Raw genomic sequence first — 9,938 nt, 5'->3', positions numbered from 1 at the left:
AGGCGGTGGGGCGGCGGCGCGGTGCGGCGGCAAGCGGCGGCGGCAGCGAGCAGCAGCGGCGGCGGGCGGCGCAGGCAACGACGGCAAGCGGCGGCGGCGCGGCTCGGTGGCGGTGGCTGCGACTCAGGTGGGGAGGTGAGGCGGCGGGGCGGCGCGCTTATAAAGAGGGTGGGGCGGCGCTTGGCTTGGGGAGGGGGCCGGCCCGGGGCGGAGTCTGGCTCGGACTCCCCCTCGGCGTCCGTGCGTGGCACGGCGGCGGGGAAGGCGGTGGCGCGGGCGAGCCGGCCTGCTCGGCTGGGCCTTCGGCCCAGTCGGGCAGGAACTTTTTTTTATAAAATAAATTCCACCAAAAATCCTAATAAAATATAAAAAATTCTGAAAATGACAAAAACAATTTTCACCGTCTAAATAAAATATTTAGAACAAAGTGAACATTTTTCTGGCCTAAAAATGCAATTTAGAAAAATGCATATTTTTCTAATTCAAATAAAATAGCAATAAAACTCCAAATAAAATATTTCTTTGATTTTAAAGTTTTTCCTCCCATATTCCCCTCTTATTTTGGAGAAGTCATTTTATCTCCACTCATTTATTTTAATATCGGAAATATTTTGGAGAGAGAAATTATTAAAATCAAAATGATCCCCTTTTCAAATTTGAGAAAATTCAAATATGAAAATAACTGAAATCCCCAACTCTCTCCGTGGGTCCTTGAGTTGCTTAGTATTTCTAGGATCACAGACAAAATGCAAATAAAATATGATATGCTTATGATGTCCAATGTATAACATCCAAATGGAAAATTTGGGATGTTACAAACCTACCCCCCCCCTTAAGATGAATCTCACCCTCGAGATTCGGGCTAGCTAGAAAATAGGTGCTGGTGGTCTTTCCGTAGGTCTTCCTCTCGTTCCCAAGTGGCTTCATCCTCGGTATGGTGGCTCCACTGAACTTTGCAAAACTTGATAACCTTACTGCGTGTAACTCGGCTGGCAAACTCAAGAATCTTGACGGGTTTCTCCTCGTAGGTCAGATCACTATCCAACTGAATTGCTTCCAGGGGCACTATATCTCTTAGAGGAATATCGGCCATCTCTGCATGGCACTTCTTCAATTGGGAAACATGAAACACATCATGAACTCCTGACAAACCTTCAGGTAACTCCAATTTGTAGGCCACTTCTCCCATACGTTCCAAAACTCGGTATGGTCCTATAAATCTTGGGGCTAACTTTCCCTTAACTCCAAATCTTTTAACTCCTCGCAGAGGTGACATATGAAGATATGCTCTATCTCCGATTTCATAGATTACCTCCTTGTGTTTTGTATCCGCATAACTCTTCTGCCTAGACTGAGCTACCTTTAGTCTATTGCGAATCAACTTAACCTTCTCTTCGGACTCCTTGATCAGATCCGGTCCAAACAATTGACGGTCTCCAACTTCATCCCACATCAACGGTGTCCTGCACCTTCTCCCATACAAGGCTTTGAAAGGTGCCATCTTCAAACTAGCTTGATAACTGTTGTTGTATGAGAACTCTACGTAGGGAAAATTATCATCCCAACTAGATCCATAATCTAGTGCACAGGCTCTCAACATGTCCTCCAGAATCTGATTGACTCTCTCTGTCTGTCCATCTGTCTGCTGATGAAAGGCTATATTGAACTCTAGCCTGGTACCCAAAGTCTAGTGCAACTGATTCCAAAACTTTGAGGTGAACTGTGTTCCTCTATCTGATATGATGGTCCTCGGAACTCCATGCAGACATACGATCCTGGTCATATATATCTTGGCCAACTTCGCACTCGTATAGGTGGTTTTCACTAGGATAAAGTGAGCCTCTTTGGTCAAACGATCCACTACTACCCAGATGGAATCATATCCTGATCGGGTCCTGGGTAATCCGGTGATAAAATCCATGCCAAGCTTGTCCCACTTCCATTCGGGTATCGGCATGGGTTGCAGTAATCCTGCTGGCTTCTGATGTTCTGCCTTCACTCTCGGACATACATCACACACGGCTACATACTCGGCAATATCCTTCTTCATACCATTCCACCAAAAATGCTCCTTCAAATCCAAATACATCTTGGTGTTTCCGGGGTGTATCAAGTATGGCGAGTCATGAGCTTCCTGAAGTATTAACTTTCTGATCTCTGCATTATTGGGTACGTATACACGGTCCTCAAACCATAAGGTTTCGTGCTCATCCTCTCGAAAACCCTTGGCTTTTCCTTCACTCATTTTCTCCTTTATCTCAGCAATTTCTTTGTCATCCTTCTGAGCTTCTCGAATCCTTCCCAATAATGTTGACTGAACCTCCATAGCTGCGACAAAACCTCTTGGAACTATCTCCAAACGAAGTTCCTTGAGATCGTCAACTAACTCCTGCGGTAATCCTCCGCTTACGAGGGTATTGACATAACTCTTCCGGCTCAAAGCGTCTGCTATGACATTGGCCTTTCCTGGATGATAATGCAGCTTCATATCATAATCCTTTATAAGCTCCAACCATCTCCTCTGTCTGAGATTCAGCTCCTTCTGAGTGAAAATGTACTTCAAACTCTTATGCTCCGTGTACACATCGCAGAGGTTACCAATAAGAAAAATGTCTCCAGGTGTTGAGCGCATGCACTACGGCTGCTAACTCCAAATCATGCGTGGCATAATTCAACTCATGCGGTCGAAGCTATCGTGAGGCATATGAAACAACTCTTCCGTCCTGCATAAGCACTCCTCCAAGTCCTTGGCGAGAAGCATCGCAATATACTTGGAAATCCTTGCGTATATCCGGAAGAATCAGCACTGGGGCTGTAACCAAATGTTTCTTCAACTCCTGAAAACTGGCCTCACATTCATCCATCCATTTAAATTTAGTGTCCTTCTTCAACAACTCCGTCATAGGCTTCGCAATCTTGGAAAAATTCTCAATGAATCTCCGATAATATCCCGTGGGTCCAAGAAAACTGCGGATATCTCCTACTGAGGTGGGTGACAACCAATCAGTGACGGATTTAGCCTTGGTAGGGTCTACTGCTATACCTTCTCCTGATATAACATGTCCAAGAAATCCAACTTCCTTCAACCAAAACTCACATTTGCTGAACTTCGCATATAGCTGATGTTCCCTGAGCTTCTCGAGAACTAAACGCAAATGCTCCTTGTGTTCCTCTTCATTCTTCGAGTATACCAAAATATCATCAATGAACACCATGACAAACTTGTCCAAAAACTCCATGAACACTTTATTCATCATACTCATGAAATAGGCGAGGGCATTTGTCAATCCAAATGACATGACCGTGTACTCATATAGCCCGTACCTTGTGGTGAAAGCTGTCTTAGATATATCCTGTTCTCGGATCTTTAGCTGGTGGTATCCTAATCGCAGATCGATTTTGGAAAATACTTTAGCTCCTTGCAGTTGGTCAAACAGATCGTTGATCATCGGTAGTGGGTACTTGTTCTTGATCGTCACTTCATTCAATGCACGATAATCAACAACCATTCTCAAAGATCCATCCTTCTTCTCAACCAAGAGCACTGGGGCTCCCCACGGTGACGAACTTCATCGAATGTAACCTTTCTCCAATAACTCCTTAATCTGCTTCTTAATTTCCTCCAGATCATTTGCGGGCATCCGGTATGGTCTCTTTGATATCGGTCCGGTGCCTGGCAACAACTCTATCAAAAACTCAATGTCTCGATCCGGCGGCATGCCTGGTAGTTCCTGTGGAAATACATCCGGGTAATCCTTCACTACAGGCACTTCCTCCTGAACATCTCCTGAGAGGGAATTCACTTGGGTCCTCTTCGGCGCATGTTGTGACACATACTTAATCCATTTACCCTCTGGGGTGGTGAGCAGAATTGACTTACTGGCGCAATCAATGTTCCCTCCATACATCGATAGCCAATCCATGCCTAGTATCACATCCAATCCTTGTGACTCCAGAATTATCAGGTTTGAGTGGAAAACATTCCTACCTATGGTCAATGGCATCTGAAAACATCCACTGCTTTCCATATACTCCGCTCCAGGTGAGCTTACTAACATAGATGTCTTAAGAACTTTGGTGGGCAACTTATACTTATCCACAAACCCCCTCGAAATGTATGAATGCGATGCACCAGTATAAAAAAGAACGATTGCAATAAATGACTTAACCAAAAACATACCTATAACTGCATCTGGCTGCTCTTCAACCTCCTCCACGCTAACGTGGTTCACCTCTCCCCTGTTGAAAGGGTTGGGCTTCTTCCCAGGGCTTCCATTTCTGTTGCCATTCTTCAACTCAGAACAATCATTGGCGTAGTGCCCAGTCTTCCCGCACTTGTAACAGGTGACATGACTCAGATCCTCCTTAGCGGGTGTTGCTGGGTTGGAACGGTTCTGGTTGCTGCTTCCTCCATTCCCATTTCCATTCTTGGGGCCATTGTGGTTATGCGAACTTCCTCCATTGTGAGCGTGGCCTCCATGGTTATGGGTATATCCTCCCGAGTTCGGGGTAAAACGAGGCTTCTGCGATGCTCCAGAATTATACTTCCCTTATCCATACTTCCTTTTACGGCTCTCTATTTGCTGCTGCTTCCCTTCAATCATAAGAGCCCTGTCTACCAACTCCTGGTAGTTAGCAAATGTTGCCACCATCAACTGCATACTCAGCTCATCATTCAGCCCTTCCATAAACTTCTCCTGCTTCGCGGCATCTGTGGCCACATCATCTGAGGCATAGCAAGCTAACTTACTGAACTCATCCACGTACTGCCCCACAGTACGGTTTCCCTGGCGTAAGTTGCAAAACTCACGCATCTTCATGCTCATAGCTCCAGTTGAGACACTGTCGGGGTCGGAGTCGGTGTCCTCGATGAGATGTAGTCCTCGGGATGGTCGTCATCTCCTCCTGGCGCGGGGTCTCCCATGAATACTCCTAGCTTCTTCTTCAGGTCTTCATTCTTCTCCAGTAGTACTACGATTTCCTCCTCATATCCATCGCGTGTAGACTTGAGTTCCTCTTCAAGCTCCATGTTCCTGGTCATCACCTTCTTCAGATCTATCATGTTGGCGCACATTTGGTTCTCCTAGCGGCGAATGTGTTGGTTTAACTCATGGATAAAGGCTGCAATGGACTTGTCCCTCCTGGTGCTGATCATCTCCCATTGCTCATCTCGGCGCCCACATATCTGGTAGATGGTGTCCTTAAGATCCTTGTTGTAGACTTCCCCGATGCGTCCCGTGGCGATGTGGCCTGGCATGCTCTTTCCTAGGCTTCAGGTTGGTGCATCAAAGGAAAACTCTATGGGCTTGGTAACTGGCACGAATGTACTTCCTGGAACATGAACTCGAATCATCCAACGCTCCTCTTATGGTAAAGTGGCGGTGTAGGTCCCGGTGAAGCTTGGTATTCCGATGTTCAGGTACCTCGTGACTTCCTTCAAGTGTCGTCCAAAGGGCGTATCTTCATACGGTTGAGCAAACTTGTTCCTTGGGTCTGCCATCTATAGAGTGGAAAATGGAGAGGAGTCAGAAATGAGTAGAGAAGATTGACTTATGGCTTATCTTAGTGGTCGCGTCCTACAGTCAGCGTGTGCTCTGATACCATCTTGTAGCGATCCGACCTCAAACGGTCAAATCTCTGTGCATAAGTGTCATCCTTGGATCGGTAAAGCTGACACACACAGTACTTGAATGATTTATAACAGAGTGCAATCACACACTTATTACATCGAATGTCTCAAAAGAGAACTTATTACAATGATATGGCTTAAGGCCATCTAAATAAGATAACTGCGGAAGCATCGAAGGTGAATGAGTCCATCAACTCCATCGGCATAGCTAAGTGCACGACAACGACCTAGCGCACCTTACTCTTCATCTGAAAAGTCTGCAACATAATACGTTGCAGCCTGAAACGGGTTAGCACATGGAATATGGTGGCAAAATAACACTATAGAGCAATGAACAAGGTAAATGCTAACACTACATGCATATATGGCTGGTGGAGGCTCTATGGTTATCATGTTTTTGCGAAAAGCCAATTTTTCCCTATTGCAAAGGAATATAATTTATTTAACTATAAAGTTGGTTGATAAACATTGAGAATGGAAACCCCATCTCAATCCCAATTAAATAGTAATTAACAACCCAACAAAATTAATTAAGAGTGTTGAGATCACATCAATAATTCAGGAACCAGATACTCAAGATGTCCATAACCTGGGACACGGCTAATCATGATTAGTTTATACACTCTGCAGAGGTTTGCGCACTTTTCCCCACAAGACTGGATCTCCTCCGTTGTATTTCTCGCACTGCATGGTGTTTGAGAAACGGATGACTGAGACACAGTCTTTCCGAAGAGGTCCCCTTAACCGATAGATAGGCCGGTACACCTACAATCCCCTACATCTGCTAGCCCATCATGGAAAGGATTCCCACAACTTACTCAACTATGCTAGAGACCATAATGGCTTGTGGCTGCACATGGAAGTTTCTAGCATGAATGATCTTATGATCCCTTTGAGCGCGGGTGGCGAACCATAGGATGATCACACGGGTACCCCGGGATCTCCTTGGACAACACTAGATTCCCCAGGTGCCCACAAACAATCCACCCAGATGTGTGTTAAAGTAGCCACCTTAAATAAACCCTTAGTTCATAATAATACTCACAACTATCATGAATCTCTCAAACCAAACCACGTCTACGAGCATAGCATAGCAGTATAAGCATAACGTAGTAACTCCCAGGGTTTAAATAAAGGACAACAGGTTCTACCTCATCAACTACTTCCCAATACCCGCATGTTATTAAATCCTAACCATGCAATGTTTGAGGGTTGAAACTAATGCATAAAAACGGGGTAATGAAGAAGTATGATGAAAGTGTTACTTGCCTTGCTGACGATCTGCAAACCCTAGAGACTCGTAGTAGCACGCTTCGCACTCCGGAAATTCTATCGCAAACAAACAATAGAATACATAAGCACTCAAGCATATATGCAAAGGTAAAACTCATATGAGAAAGTCCAAACTGAAAGTTCAACTAAAGTGCTTCGATTTGCAAAAAGAACCAATCAAATCGGAGCTACGAAACTCAAACTATGATCAAAATAAGTTCGAATTCAAATCTGCTTGAGACCAAATTTTAAATTGTCAAAATCATGTTCAAGTTGTATAACTGGAAAGAGGGGTTCGAGACGAAGATTTTGGCGTTGGTTTCACTGGATTTGGACAAACGGTTAAAAAGTTGCGAGGGTTTGAAGATCAGGGGCTAATCTGCGATAAAAATAATCACGGATAGGTCCCTTGCCGAAAATAAAATAAAAATAAAAATACTAACGAACGAACGTTCGTTATCAGAGACAAACGAACGAACGCGTTCGCGAACAGATGCGTTCGGGCGAACGTTCGCTAATTAGCGGAACCAAAAACCGATCTAACCGATCCAAACGAAAAACCAAAAAAAGGTCGACGGCGATGGTTATTACCGGTTCTTCGAACAAGACCGGCGGCGGCGCGGCGATGAGATACAGCGGCGGCGCGGGCAACGGCGAGGCGGTGGGGCGGCGGGGTTGCGACGGCGGCGCGGTGCGGCAGCGACAGCGAGCAGCAACTGCGGCGGGCGGCGCGGGCAACGGCGGCAAGCAGCGGCGGCGCGGCTCGACGGCGGTGGCTGCGGCTCGGGTGGGGAGGTGAGGCGGCGGGGCAGCGCACTTATAAAGGGGGCGGGACGGCGCTTGGCCTGGGGAGGGGGCCGGCCCGGTGCGGAGTCCGGCTCGGATTCCCCCTCGACGTCCGTGCGGGCACGGCGTCGGGGAAGGCGGTGGCGCGGGCGGGCCGGCCTGCTCGGCTAGGCCTTCGGCCCAGTCGGGCGGGAACTTTATATATATATATATATATATAATAAATTCCGTCGAAAAAAAAATCCTTACAAAATATAGAAAAAATCTAAAAATGCCGAAAACAATTTTCGTCGTCTAAATAAAATATTTAGAACAAAGTGAACATTTTTCTGGCCTAAAATGCAATTTAGAAAAATGAATATTTTTCTAATTCAAATAAAATAGCAATAAAATTCCAAATAAAATATTTATTTGATTTTAACATTTTTCCTCCAATATTCCCCTCTTATTTTCGAGAAGTCATTTTATCTCCACTCATTTATTTTAATATCGGAAATATTTCAAAGAGAAAAATTATTAAAATCAAAATGATCCCCTTTTCAAATTTGAGAAAATTCAAATATGAAAATAAATGAAATCCCCAACTCTCTCCGTGGGTCCTTGAGTTGCTTAGGATTTCTAGGATCACACACAAAATGCAAATAAAATATGATATGCTTATGATGTCCTATGTATAACATCCAAATTGAAAATTTGGGATGTTACACACCAGCTCCTATAATGTCCCAACAAGCTTTTATAAATTCATTATTGAATCCATCTAGCCCAAGGGATTTGTCACTAGGGAGTTTCTTGACAATATTATTGATGCCTTCATCTGAAAAAGGTCTTTCAATGTCATTGAAAATATCTGGGTCAATCTGTTATCCAAGAAGATCTTTGTAAATCAAAATGCATAGAGTGCCCCTCAGAGTGCTCTAATCTCTTTTTAAATGCTTCCCAAAGGATGCCAGCTTTGCCAGCATGGTCCGTTATTTAAATGTGATCATCATTGAGAAGCATGGCAATTTTATTATGCCTATAGTTAATGGATGCTTTGGTGTGGAAAAACTTTGTATTTTCATCTCCAAATTTTACTCCTTTGATCTTCCCTCTCTGCTTCCAGTAAATTTTCTGATTCTTTAAGATAATCAACAACTATTCTTGAGCAAATTTCTACAGATCCACTCCAATGTGTCCAGCCTTCTAAATTCTTCAAAGAAGTCCAGTAAGAATATGCATTCATTTATGTCAGCAATCTGCTTTTTAAGACATGTCATACCTTTTGCCCATAATTTTAAACTTCTCCTTAGATTTTTGAATTTTGCATTGATCATTTTAGTAGGATCTGTGTAACCAACAGGAATGTCCCAAGCTGCTTTGACCACATCCTTAAAAGAGCTATGCTTCAGCCAGAAGTTCTCAAACCTAAATTTTTTAGATTTAGGTATTGAAGTTCCCACTTTAATCAAATAGGGTAGATGATCAGAAATTGGCCTTGCAAGTGGAAGAGCAGTAGTGTCTGGATATGAAGTCATCCAGGAAGCAGAAGTAAAAAACTAGTCTAGCTTTTCTAACAGTGGATTTTCCTGCATATTGGTCCAACTAAATTGTCTCGCTTTCAGTGGTAATTCTATCGAACCCAGGTTGCTAATAGCTTCATTGAAAAGTAACATTTGATTCACATCTCCCCTGGTTTATTTCTGTCACTTGGAGATCTAATGAAATTGAAATCAACCATAACTATCCAATCCACTTCAGAAGGCATTTCAATGTTACTAAACCATTGGATAAATTCTGCTTTATCTTCCTGGTTACTAGGACCATAAATGTTAGTCAGTATCCATGATTGATTAGAGGTGTTGCAAGTAAATTTCACTAATAAGGAAAATCTGTTTTGAAACAAGACCTCTCCTAGAGAACCAATCCGGGAAATAATCACTCCTCGAGAAGCCCCCACAGAGGGCAAGAACTCAAATTTGCTAAATCTTTGTGGGCAAAAGTTATGTACATAAGCCAGATCAAACACCTCTCTTTTAGTCTCCTATAAACAAACTATCCCAATGGCACTTTCCTCTATTTTCTGTTTCAGAGCTAACATTTTTTCTTCTGCATTAATGCCCCTGATATTCTAGTTTAGAACGTTCCATGTTCTGTTACTATTCATATTGGGAAACCTTATTATTGATTTTTCTATCAAGGTCCATCCCTTGAATTTCCAGGTCATACCAGGCTGAGTGCCTATAGTTACACAGATTGTATCATAGAACAT

This window comes from Triticum aestivum, chromosome 1D, assembly GCF_018294505.1.
Source record: "Triticum aestivum cultivar Chinese Spring chromosome 1D, IWGSC CS RefSeq v2.1, whole genome shotgun sequence".
Taxonomy (NCBI): domain Eukaryota; kingdom Viridiplantae; phylum Streptophyta; class Magnoliopsida; order Poales; family Poaceae; genus Triticum; species Triticum aestivum.
This window is presented reverse-complemented; position numbering follows the sequence as displayed.